Raw genomic sequence first — 14,292 nt, forward strand, 5'->3', positions numbered from 1 at the left:
TGGTTTTATTCCCAGCTCTGGTGGGTGCGGGGCAGGGCTGGAATTTCTTCTCCTTTCTTTTCTGTGAATCTTACCACTTCAAAATCTATCTCAGTTTCCCCCAACTTCCTTGGAGACTCTGGACACTTTGACCATTTCTTCTGACCTCCCAGAGCTTTGGAATCAGGCTATTCAATTGTTCATATTATTGTGTTATAGTTATCTCTAATCACGTTTTTGTGTGTAAAGGTTGTCTCTAATCAGATTATTCCCTTTGCCAGGAACTGTGTCATTGACTTTTAAAGAATTTCCTGACAGTCATGAGCATAATGTGCAATATATATAGAAAGTATTAAATATTACAATTAAATAGAATTAAAAGATATTCTATGACAGAAATTTTCCTCCTTCAAAATTATTAATAGAAACATAAATCAGAATAAGTTCATCTTCTTTGTCCCTATATACAACAACTATATTTTTTCTCTTCTTTTTTTTCTAAATTAAAGTGGGTGGTATGCCACAGTAGTGGTTCTCAACCCTGAGGCAACCTTGTAATCACCTGAGAATTTTAAAAATATGGAAGCCAAGGCTGTTACCCAGACCAAACTCAACCAGAAGTACAAGGAGTTTTAGAAGATCCCAGGAGAATCTAATGTGTCAATGGGCTAAAAAGCTCATTGGCTATAGCACTGGCTGATGACTCAGTCAATCAACAGCATCTGCTGAACCGCAGGGCTAATCTATTCAAGATCAGCACGGCAGCTGCTCATGTGGGCTTCTCTTAGTTACCTATTTTAAGTGTGCCAAGCTGTGGAAGAGCTTTTGGGCTCTTCAAATGTTCAGATATACCCCTTCTTTGGTTTATGGCCACTCTTCTTCTAGACATCTCTTTATAGACAATACAAATACCTTTTTACTAGAATGTAAAAGAACAGAACCAAAGTCCAAGAAGTTTAGAAAGTTTAGTGAGAACAGTTTAGATTGGGTCTGTATTCTTAAAGGGAAAAAAGGGAATTTAATCTGCCAGAAAAATCAAACTCCATGATCCCCCAAACCTGCACTTTTTGTATCTAAAATAGCTTGTTATTGGGCTCACAAGGGAAAAGATACTTATCAGACTCTGCAAACCTCTTCACATATAATCTTAATTATCAGACTACCTATTTGAACTACGTGCTTCTATATCACCTGTTTTGCATAAAAGGAAACTAAGGCTGGAGAAGAAACCTACCCTAGGACATAGTTCTGAGAAACAACGGATTCAAACCCGGGTCTATCCAGCCCCAGAGCTCTGAACCTCTGAACTGTGACCCCAGGAATAACTTCTGCTGAATAAAGAATTGAATGAAATGCTTAACCCGAAATGCAGGGTCATGGAAAAGCAGTAAATTGTGAGGGTTTTCTCTTCATTTAAGTTCAACTGTAAGTCATTAATGAATTTATGTCTACTGTAATTGTGTTTGTAACTTTCCACTAGAATGTGTTCTGGATGATCTTATAAAATTTCAAAGAAAATTCATGGGATTTCTCCCCAGTGTTAAGTGACAAGGAAGACCAGCAATGCGGCTGGAGAACGTGGTTTATTTATAATGAAATTATAGAATATATCAACACAACTGCTTTATGTTTAAAGATAGTGACAGTTCAACTACTGGTTCTAGAACATGCTGTGCTGTTTTATGCCTCTCTGAATGCACATGCTGTTTGCTCCTACTGGCCAGGCATGCTTCTTCTCCTTGACAATGTCTACACATCAGATTTTAACCAGTTCACCAGGACGCTCAAGCATCTTTCCCCTGTTTGAATTCTTTCACTCCCCACTTGAGGGGCCTAAAGAAGTTTTCAGTGTGCCCCTGTTTCCTTCTCTACCATATAACTTGCTCTGTCATGGTCTTCATAAGTCTCATGGTAATCCTTTCTCATGTGTCTTGTGCGTCTCTCCTGTGTGAGACAGGAAGCCATTTGAGTTATGCTATGGTTTGGATAAGTGTCCCCCAAAGTCTCATGTGTTGAAGGATTGGTCCTTAGCCTGTATAGCTATCGGGAGGTGGCGGAACCTTAAAGAGGTGGGGCCTAGAGGGAAGAAGTTAGGTCATCAAGGGTGTGCCCTTGCAGGGGATATTGAGACTCCAGCCATTTCCTCTTTCTCTATGCCTCTGGCCACCATGAGTTGAAGGCTTCCTCTACCACATCCTCCCACTGTGATGTACTATCTTGTCATAGGCCCAAAAGCAACAGTCAACTGGCTGTGGACTGACACCTCTGAAACCGTGAGCCAAAATAAATCTTTCCTTTTTTTTAAAAAAAAAAAAAATCATTTATCTCAATAATTTGTCTGAGTAACAGAATGCTGAGTAACATAGGCCAAGATCATTTCATGATCCTTATATCCCCAGAGCCTAGCACATAGTATATGACCTATACATGGTTTATTGGATTTTTGAGTGAATTATGGGTTAGATGAATTGGAATGTACCCAAGAGACCATGTAGCAAGACTTCAGCAGAGTCTTCATCCTGATATAATTAGATATCTTCTCTATTTAAAAACTTTTCACAGCCTCAAATTTTAAAAGGGAAATATAGTTATACATATATAAATAAATACATTTAATGTTGAACAAAGATAAAGCCTTCTCTAAAGGCAATTGGTTGATAAATTATGCCATCGGTAGAGGTTTTTATGTATATGGGAATATATGAATGTAAACTTTAGTCGAATGTAGTCAGTTTTCTCTTTTGAAAAGTTGATATTCTATGTAATATTAAACTTACTGCATCAAAGCATACTGATAACACTGTTTTCTCTAATATATAAATAAGACTGTTTTATGCTGACATTCATCTATGGGGATTCCGTGACTGAATTAACCACTCAGAAAGAACTAAACCTTACTTGTGGGATTTGGGTGTTGGTTTTTTATATGGGAAACAGCATCTGAATTCAGTCTCTTTCTTCAAAGCTTTTCTTTGAAACAGATGTGCTCTTTCCTACAGAGGAGAGGGATTTGGAGTGACACCCCTTGGCTACTCTGTATCAGACCTCATTGGCTAGCTCTGGGCAGGTCCATGAAAGGCCACAATGATACAGTGTGGCATCTTAGTTATTTTCACAGAAGCCTAACTAGCACTGATTGCTTTCTTTTACACTAAAATAGAAAAAACTCAAAAAACATTTATCAGGTTGGGGAGTAGCTCAGTGTTAGAATACTTGCTTAGCATGTTTGAGACCTGCTGTTCCATCCCCAGAATTGCAAAATCAATTACCTCTTAGTCTAAATCATGCAGTATACCTCAGTGACACACTGACGGCTTTCTTTTGATATTTCTAGGCCTTGAAGTCATCATATGGGAATTCACTTCTTTAGATTTTTAAAGTATGCTTAAATTCTGGCTTCTGACTTGTTTATATGTAGATATGTTGTGTTTAAAGTATGCAGAATGGAGGTGATAAAAACTAACTCATCACCTATGTCTGAGTCCCATGAAACATTTAAATAATATATAAGTATATGGTTTAACATTTTAAGAAGTTGTGTAGGAAATATGAAATGGCCAGTTAAGATATTCAGATGATTTGGATTTAAAGTACCTTGTAAAAGCTTTATTTAGTTTGATTAATAATGATTACTTGCTTGTGGTTGTTGAATTCTCTATATAGATTTAGTTTCAATTGTAATTCATGCACTGTACTTGGGTTTCTTGGGTTTGTTACAAGGAACACAGTCAATAGAATCTAGACTTTTTGCTTTTCTCAGTGATTGGTCTATGTGTTTATTTTTAAACTTTTGTTATGATATTTAGAGTCCACAGCAATGGTAAACTTCTGCATTTGTCATGTGGATTTCTAGAAATTTCAGAAATTTTTACTAATCTAGTGGTTCTGTTTCCAAGTATTATTTTCTGGCTGATCAATGAGACATTAGAATTCTTACAAATAAATAAAAATGATAAACTTTTCATTTGTGACTCAGAAAGTATGTGAACCCTGCCAATCTTAATGGAGCTACATGACATAGTCCTAAAAATCATGTAAGACATCTAAGTGTACTTCAGTATATTCAGGGCCTTTTGCTCAGTTTTTTAAAGTGCTTGATTTTGTGTGAAAAGAAATTCTATATTTTAACCTGCTGGATAAACTGTTTATTTCTTAAATCTTTTCAAAAATGTGTATTTGAGTAAGGTATTTTCCTGGCCAGGTATTACAATATTTCCTTAGTAAGTCCAAGTATGATTTTAATTTTAGAGTTCTGTAAGTTATTTTTACATTTGGTTCATCATAAATGTGAGTTATTTGGGTAAAATAAAAACTCATAAAGTTAAAATTTCCTTTTAGCATATTAACTTCATCACATTGCTTAACTTGAACTCCAAACAGGTGAGAGGCAGAGTAAACACTACTGGTCCATCTTGTAGCACTACGGGATTTCTTTCCTTTTTGTATTGTCTGATCTTCCACAGTTTTGGAGTTTTAAGATAAATTGACTATAAAGACTGAGCATTAATTCCAAAGTGAGAATGTGGGATGAGAAGTTTGGAGACCAGCAGCGGGAACTTGTAGTTACTTTCTTACTATGATTGACATGGGGTTTAGGACAAATGGGGGATACTGCTGCTTCAGACATCAGTGCCCTGGACAAGACTGTATCATTCAGTATTCAGTGTAGGTATTAGGAAATATTTTCTTCCTAGTACTGGCTGATTGGTAGAGTTCTGGAACTCACTCAAGAACTTAAAAATAGAGAATAAGATCAGCTCTCTTAGAGAGTTGAATTATAAAATTAACACATAGTACATAGAAGAGTATAGATAATCAGGCACTTGAATGGCTTGAGGCCTATTTATATGCCCTAAAACTGATACATTAATTTAGAAATTTCCTAGGACGTAAGTTCAATATATAAGTTATATTCCTAAGCCCTAGCAATGAATAACTGACTGCATTTTTCTAATCAAGTAAAGGCTGAAATGGAATGATTTACTTTGTTATAGGTTTTTCCAAAATGTGATACGGGCAGTTTGAGAACTAAATACTTCCTGAAAGTAGGTTACTGCAAGTTGGTCTTTGATTTATGGTTTGTTCCTTTTCTTTTCATTTCCTTGGGATCAGGAGTTGAACCCAGAGGCACTTAACCACTAAGTTACATCCCCAACCCTTTTTGATTTTTTTTTTTTTTTTTTTACAAAATATTAAGACAGGGTTTCACTAAATTGCTTAGGACCTCACTAAGTTTCCTTGGCCCTTGATAAGTTGCTGATGCTGGCTTTAAACTTGTGATTGTCCTGCTTCAGCCTCCCAAGCTCTGGGATTACAGACATGTGCCACCACACCCAGCTTGATTCATGATTTCTAAACTGAGTGGTAAATAAGAAAGGTACAGTACAGCTGTCTTATTGATCTTGGCTCTGACTACTTTATTTGATGAAACATGACTGGAGTATTCTTACTCATGAGGATCACTCAAAGTTACTGAATTTTGTGCTTCTCAGAGTAATAAAATCTCATGTGTTGTTTGAACATGGCAATGTCATGAAATCCCATGTGAGATGAGCAACTGTCAAAGAAGAGCATACATTCAATGTGATGGAAAAGGATGTTCTATTAGAAAAGAATTTATATATCTATTTAAAGAGCTGGGATATAGCTCAGTGGTAATTCACCTACCAAGTGCAAGGCCTTTGGTTCAATCTCCAGCACCAATCAATCAATCAATAATTCTTAAAAAGTATATATAAAAATGGCAAATTTGTATATCAGTATTGAGATAGTCTCAAGGGGATTTAGAAACTGATGCCCTGGGGGCTATTGGGAAATAAAATTTACCAAGTTATATTTTATGCATGTATGAATATGTCACAAGTATAACACTATTATGTATAGCTATAATGCACCAATTAAAAATTAATTCAAAAATTAAAAAAAAAAAAAAAACTTCTCCAATCACCTAGATTTAGTGCTCCTGATCTTGCTATAGGGAAATAGACACCTCTGGCATGTTGTGTCCTCCAGTTTTACTGGCCAACCCTGGGCCACAGTGGGCACACATTTCCACATTTTCTTCAACATCTTAGAGGAAAGGTTATCTCTTGCTTGGTGAATGGAGAATGCCAGGGATTTCATCTAGGCCTGGCCTGGGTTTGAATGTAGAAAGAAACAAGACAATTGTTCCTTTTTGTAGCTCTTAATTACTGAAGCTGAATGTTCAAGAACATTCTTGGGGTGAGTGCTACAGGTCATATTAACTGTGGCCTATTTTCTCCTTTATAAATAACAAATGCATTATACCGAGGCTTTTCAGAGAGCTCATGCATGTGATCACTGTGCCAATGGATGCTGACTTATTTACCTTCACCATGATTTTGTAGGGCAGATAGATATCTACTTTTTGAAAGAGTGACAGACTCCTGGATCGAGAATTAGTTCTAGGTTCTAGTGCCCACCTTTGTTGCTTGAATTTCATCTTTAAAATGTGACACTGCTAAAACTCTTATTATTTTCAACTTACATATGGATAAAGTCATGAAACACAGAGAGATTAAGTTATTTTTCCAGGATTGCACTTTTCTTTGTAGTTTGGCCTGTTTTTAAGCTTGCAATAGAATATACGTCTAACATTTAGGGATAACATTCTTGGAATGTTGGATACCAGTAAATATTTAGAAATGGATATTAACAATGATCAGCACAGGATGGATGAGAACAGTTATCCTATGGGATCATTTCAGCATTGAGTCTTCTGGGAGGAGACAGGTAACCTGAGGAATACAGACCTGAAAAGTAATCTCCTTGCTTATATTGCCTACTGCTGAATGATGAAGATTGAATTATTTACAGGAATCTGTCAGGCTTTTAACTGTGGTCTAAGGGAGAGGGAGCTGTGGCCACTCTAGACTTTTTTGGACATACTGTCCTAAGCAAAGTTGATACGAAGTTTTGAATGTCCTATTCATTAGGAATATTGAACTCCCTGCTGTTTCTTTGCTGTGTAACTTTCTGATTCCAACTTGGCTTTCAATGTAGACTTACTTTATTCAGTCAGCAAACATTTTTTTTTTTTTTTTAAATCTGCCATGTGCTGGGCCAACACATTCAGAATTGAGAACTGTGGTCCCCATCCTTGTCCCTGTGGAACTAATGGTCTTCTTGAGGTTGAGGAGGGGGAGAGATTAAACATGAAAAAAATCATTATTTTATAGTGAGATACCAATTATAACACAGGTCTGAGCAGAATGTAATGAGAGGAACTAACTATGCAGGGCATGGTTAAGTGGAAGAGGAAGGAATCAGAAAATTCTTTGTGTAGGCAGTGAGAATCAGACTCTTGAAGAGTAGGGAAGAAGAGGGAGAAGAACTTCTTGTGTGGGATCAGTTTTGTGCATGGAGGTCTGAGAAAGCATGGTTTATTGAGGAAATAATGGCAAGATTGGTGTAACTGGAACTTTCATGGGTGGGGGGGGTATGGGATGACACGGGAGAAAGAAAAGAGATTTAGGGACAACTTGCTTGGAATGTTGGATACCAGTAAATGTTTGGAAATGGATATTAACAATGATCAGCACAGGATGGATGAGAACAGTTATCCTATGGAATCATTTGAGCATCGAGTCTCCTGGGAGGAGACAGGTAACCTGAGGAGTACAGATGGAGTCAAGTTGACATCAGGCATGCCTTTGATTTCCAGAGTAAGGATTTGGGTTTTATTTTGCATAAAATGACGAGTCAGCAGGGAAGAGTTTGTTGTCAAGCTGTAGAAGATTTCTGGTTCTTTTGGAAATTAACTCTTGTCTGAAGAACATTTTGGTTTTAATCATAGGCCAGCGAACCCACAGAATTCCAGGTTCCTTGGCAATTAAACTGATTTATCAGTGTAAATTGGTAAAGTGGTGTTCTACTTTGCCATTGAATGGACTGTAAATTTTGTTAGTTTCAGTCTCCTCTGGAGTCAAATCAGCTTTGACTGTCTCCAAAAAACTTGGTTTTCTGGATCTGCTCATAGGTCACCATCTTTATTTGCTACTTACTTTGCTAATTCCTTAGTCCTGTGCTTCTAGCTCTCAGCAGCAGTTTATTTGAGGTCATACTGCAGGTCCTCAGTCCTAGTCCACCGCCTACATGAGGTCACAATGCTGTCTCTAATTTCAACACATTAAATTTCAGTCTTTTTCTCATGAAAGTCAAATACATTAGGTAGTTGTGAAATTAGGGCTTTGTTGCTCTTTATGGCTGGGTCTTTAAACCTCTGTAAGCAGAAGTGGATCTTCTTAATGTTTGCACCCTCATTGTGCCCAAGTTGATCCTGTACATGCAGCAGCAGTATCATAACTGTCCCCTGAAGGACGACTTCCCAGTCACACTTGAGTTTCATCAGGAGTCTTTCTTGTGACATTTTCTATTATCCATTCATATAAAATTGATTTAAATTGATTCAACTGTTTTGGAGAATTTTCTTAAGAAAGAGGCTTACCATATTAAAGATGTGAAAGACTAAAATTTATAGAGAAGAGAATTCAAGGGGGTGAGTCACTGCTGCAGACCTAAGTGTGGGACTTGTAACCACAGTCAGTAGCTGGAATCATTTGTAATTATAGGAAACATTACTTGTCCCATCAGACTATGCCAGATTGCAAAATTTTTTCTTCCTTTCAAATAGCATAAATTTTATTTGAGATTAATATATCAAAAATAAGAATGACCAGATCAGAAATGAGTGGGTTTATATTTTCCCCATAATGTGTGATTTGAAGGTGAGAACTAGGACATAGAGGAATCCTGATAATAGTGTCAAGATAGAAGTTAGTTACCCTCAGGGTTCTAGTAGAACATTTTGATTAGAGACCACTGTTTCCATTTGGGAAGGAATCTCACATGGTGTAGCCTCTGTTAGCATTGTTGATGTCCTACTGCCTGCTGGAAAAACAGTGGTAAACAATGCTTATACCACAAGATCTCCATTCTGTATCCGGAAGGCCAAGTAGTAATGCATGGAAAGTTTTTTAAGTAATACTCAAGGAAAGGCAAACTATCAGAGAGTATCTTTCAAAATGCTAAGCTGATGAAGAAAAAAAAAAAGGAGCATTTTGCATCAATTTAGCTTTCTTTCCTTTTTTTATCTGCAGTGCTGGTGATTGAACCAAGGGCCTCACACAAGCTAGGCATTCTCAGCCTTTTAAAATTTTTATTATGAGACAGAGTCTCACTATGTTGCTGGGGCTGGCCTAAAATGCGCGCTCCTCCCATACAGATGGAATTGTAGGTGAGCACCACCATACCTGGTTTAGCTTTCCTTTCTTTAGGACCCAAAGCATATTATGGTGCTTGTCTGAGAAACGTGACACAATTTTTATTTCATTGAGTGCATAGAAAGTGTGTAATCTTATTTTTAATGGTTTTTGAAACATGATGCAAGCATCATTTTTAAATCCTTGGTGTTTTCAAACTTTGTAATCAATTGAAATAAAAAAGAAATCTGAACTTAAATCAATATTTAATTGTATCTTTACCTTTCTTTAGCCTCTATATATTTCGTTGGCTTGTAAAGACTAAAATTTGTTTAAGCTCTTTATTTCTTTACCTTTCATTACATGTGTGTTCTTGGGGCAAGAGCCGGGGGTGCAGGCAGTAAGGAGAGGAAGTGGCGAAAAGCACTTAGAAGTGCCTCTTATCCTTTTAAAGAAACATCTCCAAACTCTCTTTGTTTATTCTTATGGTGAGTGGTTTTACAAAGTGCTGGGTAGGATAATTTCCCCTGGATTTTAATGACCTGAAGAATTATTCAAAATTTCTTCCAGAACACTAACTGGAAGGGCGTGTGGTCTGGTCTGGAGTTTCCCCACTGTTTTTCTGGATGGGTCACATCTCTAGACTCAGCAGGCCACCCTGGAGAAACCAACCTTCAAAGAGCCAGATAGCTCTCCCCTTCCTTCCTGCTCAGCTGGAGTTGGAAATCACTGCCTGTGTTGGGTGTCCACTCACTTTCCATCTCTGATCCTCCAGTGTGTTTGCTGCTGACCTCCTTTCCTTGGTCGGTTGCAGCACAGCCTCATGACGGGGCAGCAGTACCTCCTTCTTCACCTGCCCACTCTTGCTCCCACCTCATTAGAGTCTGTCCTCTCTTTGTCTCGGGCCTATTTGACTTTTGAAGAATGGTTCTAAATAAATCATATAAACTGATCTTAGACATTCTTGTCTTTTTAGTTGTTGATAGACCTTTATTTTATCTATCTATCTATTTATATGCAGTGCTTAGAATCAAACCCAGTGCCTTATGCATGCTACTGAAGTGCTGTACCACTGAGCTACAATCCCAGCCCCCATTCTTGTCTTTTGATGAAGAGCATGCTTCGGTTGCAATACAAAGAAATAAATGATGGTTGTTTTGGCTCTATAAACGTCTGAACTTTTTCTATTATTAAAAAAAATTCAAGTATTTTAAAGTTATTTTTTAATCAACAAATAAAATTGTGTATATTTATCATGCAATATGTTGTTTTGAAGCGGAAGTCTGTGTTTTCAAATGTCTTCCTTGAACCACTCCTTATGTGCTACAGTTACCATCCTTCCCCCACCTGCCTCTCCCCCAGTAGCAATTTTTTTCCCTTCTGATGTGGTTCAAATATTCTTCTTTGTCAGAGAACTGTGAAGTGAGGATGCGGGAGGGCAGGGAGCCATGACAATTGGAGAACGTTGTTGTCAATAAAAGCCTAGTAAGGAATTTTAATATCACTTGAGGATCAGTTTCCCTACTTGTGAAACGGGCTTAGAGAAACAGATATTAACACCATTTTGTTCTCTCGTGTTTCAGTAGCTTAAGAAATTTCCAAAAAGGGGATTTAAAAATAGGCAAGGAATTATGGGTTTAACCTGCTATTTAATCTAGAAAAGATAGTTGTTCAGCACTCATTAACTCCATAAAAATGCTAAGTATTGGCTCTCTGCTAGGTATAACTGGTGGATACATAAATTAAGCAAATGCTCTCATAAGATAAAATACACCAACAATTTCTTTTCTTCTCCCTTTTGGAGATTGCTAGAAACTTGGTGGTGTCCTTAAATCATTCAGTTAGTTTCTTAACACTGAACATCCTTCAGGGACATAATTATGTATGTGTAGAATTGTGTAATACTTTGAGTGTGTTGTGTTTCGAATTTAAGAGGGAAGATTTCCCCAAATTTCAATTGTCCATGTTCTTTAGTGTGGAGTTAATGCCACTCTTTCTTGCTCTCACTTGCACTTCTCTACATTAATCATACCACCTGCTCAGCAAAACTCTCTGATTAGTGGTCTTGTTCAAATTGGATGGAAGTTTTATGTGTTACTCAAAATTTGGCCACATACCTATGAATCGATGTGAGAACTATTGGGCTACAGGTAAGTAACTTACTGTATTTTGCTAATTCTGACATATGTTGACTTATTTCAGATGATTCTGATCAAGTTTGTGGATGGCAAGTTGGATCCCTGATGATAAAAATAGCAATTGGAATTTATTGAAGTCAATGGTGCTGGGCCTCATGTGCAGTATCTTGTTTAATCCTATGTGAATTCTATGAGGATAGTTCCATTAATTTATTTTTTTTATTTTGCATTTGAGAAAACAGGAACTTTGATTAAGTAATAATTTAGCAGATATATTTAAGAGTGTTCAAAAATCATATTCTTTCTTGGCTTCTGAGACATGATAAGGATACATGAAGATAATTTTTTTCACTGAATACATTTTAAGAAGGAAAAGGAAAATAAAATACTTTAAGAAATGTGAAGGTCTCCCCACATTTTTGAAAAACTAAGTATAAAATCTGGAGGGGAAGATTAGACCTTGGTTAAAAAAAAGTTGATATTATTAAATTTCTATTTTGACATTTTGTGTATGTGTAAATATGAAGCAACCCCAAATATTACATTATTTTCTATTTTTTTAATGAAAAGTTATTAGAATAGTTTTTGTGACCAATTTGAATATATGTATTGTTTTAGGGTTAGGTAAAATAGGTAAATAGTACCTGTTATTTGTGGCATATTTACTACTTATATACATGTTCAAAATAATATTTTATATAAAATATAAAATTATGTATTTACTTAAAATATTTCTTTTTTATACCCTTACATTACTTGAGGTGTCTTCAATATTGACATTTCTATCATCAGAAGAATGTTTTCAATCACAAAAGTTTTCTTTATCTTCATTTCTTTGAGTTATAATATTGCTTAATTATATGAGATGCTGACACAGGAGATTTTTATTTATAATTTCTGTGTTATAATCATTTTCTATAAAGTTGTTCTCAAAAGACCTGCCTACAATGCTAAATCTGTATTAAGTTTCTTTGCCACCTAATTTTTAAAAATCAGTTATTTCAGATGACTGATGTAATGCAGTCATTACTCCTTTGTTCAAGCTGGAATAATCAAGAAAATGCCCTGCAGTATGAGACATTTCATAAAGACTTCAAGATATGGTGAGCCTCTTAATTTGGAAGTTTTTTTTTGGCCGGGGAGGGGCAGGGGGGAACAAAAGCTAGGCTTCTGAATATATTATAGTTCTAGAATTTTCATTTCTAAACCATGCCCATAGTAACTATGCACTATAAAATGAAGTGGAGCCCTTCTGTCAGGTCCCAAGGATCGTCTAATATCCATGTGATCCAACCTTTTATTTTAAGCTCTTTGCTTACAGTGATGATACCAAGATCCCAGATAAGAGGACAGCAAAAGTTCTTGGGTTAGAGCAGTGAATATAAGGGCACATTGAATCAAACCTGGGTGTAAAACACATATTAAGCAAGAGGCACAGATGTTGTCCTTTCTTATTTATTTATTTTCTTGGTACCTGGGATTGAATCCAGGGATGCTTTATCACTGAGCTACATGTCCAACCCTTTTATGTTTTTTTTAATTTTGAGACAGGTTCTCACAAAGTCGCTTAAGGCCTCACTGAGTTCCTGAGGCTGGCCTTGAATTTGTGACCCTCCGGCCTCAGCCTCATGAGTTGCTGGGATTACAGGTGTGCACCACCGGACCCTGCAAAAGTTGTCCTTTCTAATTCTGCTTGGGAACCACCACGAGGACAGACATTGCTCTTCATGTCCATCCACTATATGCCCTCTGTATTATGTTTCCTTGTTGGCATTTGCGGCCCAAAGCAAAACTGCAAGAGGAGGTAGAATAACTTATGCTTCTGTGGTCAACAGGAAGCCTGAGCTCTACTCATAAGAGTGATCCCCACTTGGGCATGATTCTGGAGGCATGTGAAGGTCAAATGGGCTCCCTTCTTTGGTCAAGGTCTTGATGTTCACATTTGACAAATGCTTTGAGGGACTGAATAAGTGCCTGGCACTTTGTTGGTGTTGGGGAGTTTGGTGGAGGGTATGGCTTAACACAAAGAAAAACAAAGATGTCTTCCCAGTGTTCAAGGAGCTCATGGTCTAGAAGCCATGAGAGGAGCTTCCAAGTCTTGCTCTCCAGGAAGCTGGTGGGGAGGATAATTAGGCTTAAGGCGGAGTCCCTTCTATGAGGTGAGACAGACCAGGTAGGTACTTTGGGAAGGTGGTGAGCTGAAGGTGGTACAGGGATAGCTCCAGAATCAAGGAAAGAAGTGCAACAAACCATTGTTATTATTATTTTCAGTGCCATTGATTGAAAAGGAAGAAAGGCAGAGTACTGAAGTGGTCTTTGGGAGACAGGTGGAGAGAGAAGTGCACCATCCTGGGTATGGAGCCTATGGGGCAGTTGGGACTGGAAAGGAGACTGGCTGAGTGTGTGCCTGGGAGGACTGGGCAGCCTGGGTGGAGTGTGGTGCCAAGGGAGTGTGCTGCTAGCAGAGATCATGCGATGGCATCCTTTGTATGCTTTTAACTAAAAATTAGGCAACTCTCTTCTTTGGTTTATTTAAGCCTCCCAGGGTTCTTGGATGATGCAGGGAAGGAACAACAAAAAATGAAGCCAGTAGGAGATTGTCCAGTTGGTTTTAGTTATACTTTTTTTTGTGTATTATATTTGATAAAAAAATCAAAGATCATATTTGTACCTATTTGTATCCCAAGTAGTGTGAACATTTCAAACTAATTTCAATTTATATATTAGCATTAAGACACCCTGAGATTGTGATTTGCTGGATGTGACATAGTAGTCACAATGCTGAGAGTTCGACAGCTTTATACAGTTATATCTTAGGCAGCCTTATTTTATTACTGTTATTTTTCCCTTTAAAAAATATATTATTCTGCTGCTTTCTTTTTACTCATAACTCCTTATTGTCTTAGAAATCTTCTTTGTTGTGGGTGACAGAAAGTCTCTTGAATAGGCTTGAG

The sequence above is a fragment of the Marmota marmota genome, unplaced genomic scaffold (genome assembly GCF_001458135.2).
Source record: "Marmota marmota marmota unplaced genomic scaffold, marMar, whole genome shotgun sequence".
In the NCBI taxonomy this organism is placed as follows: domain Eukaryota; kingdom Metazoa; phylum Chordata; class Mammalia; order Rodentia; family Sciuridae; genus Marmota; species Marmota marmota.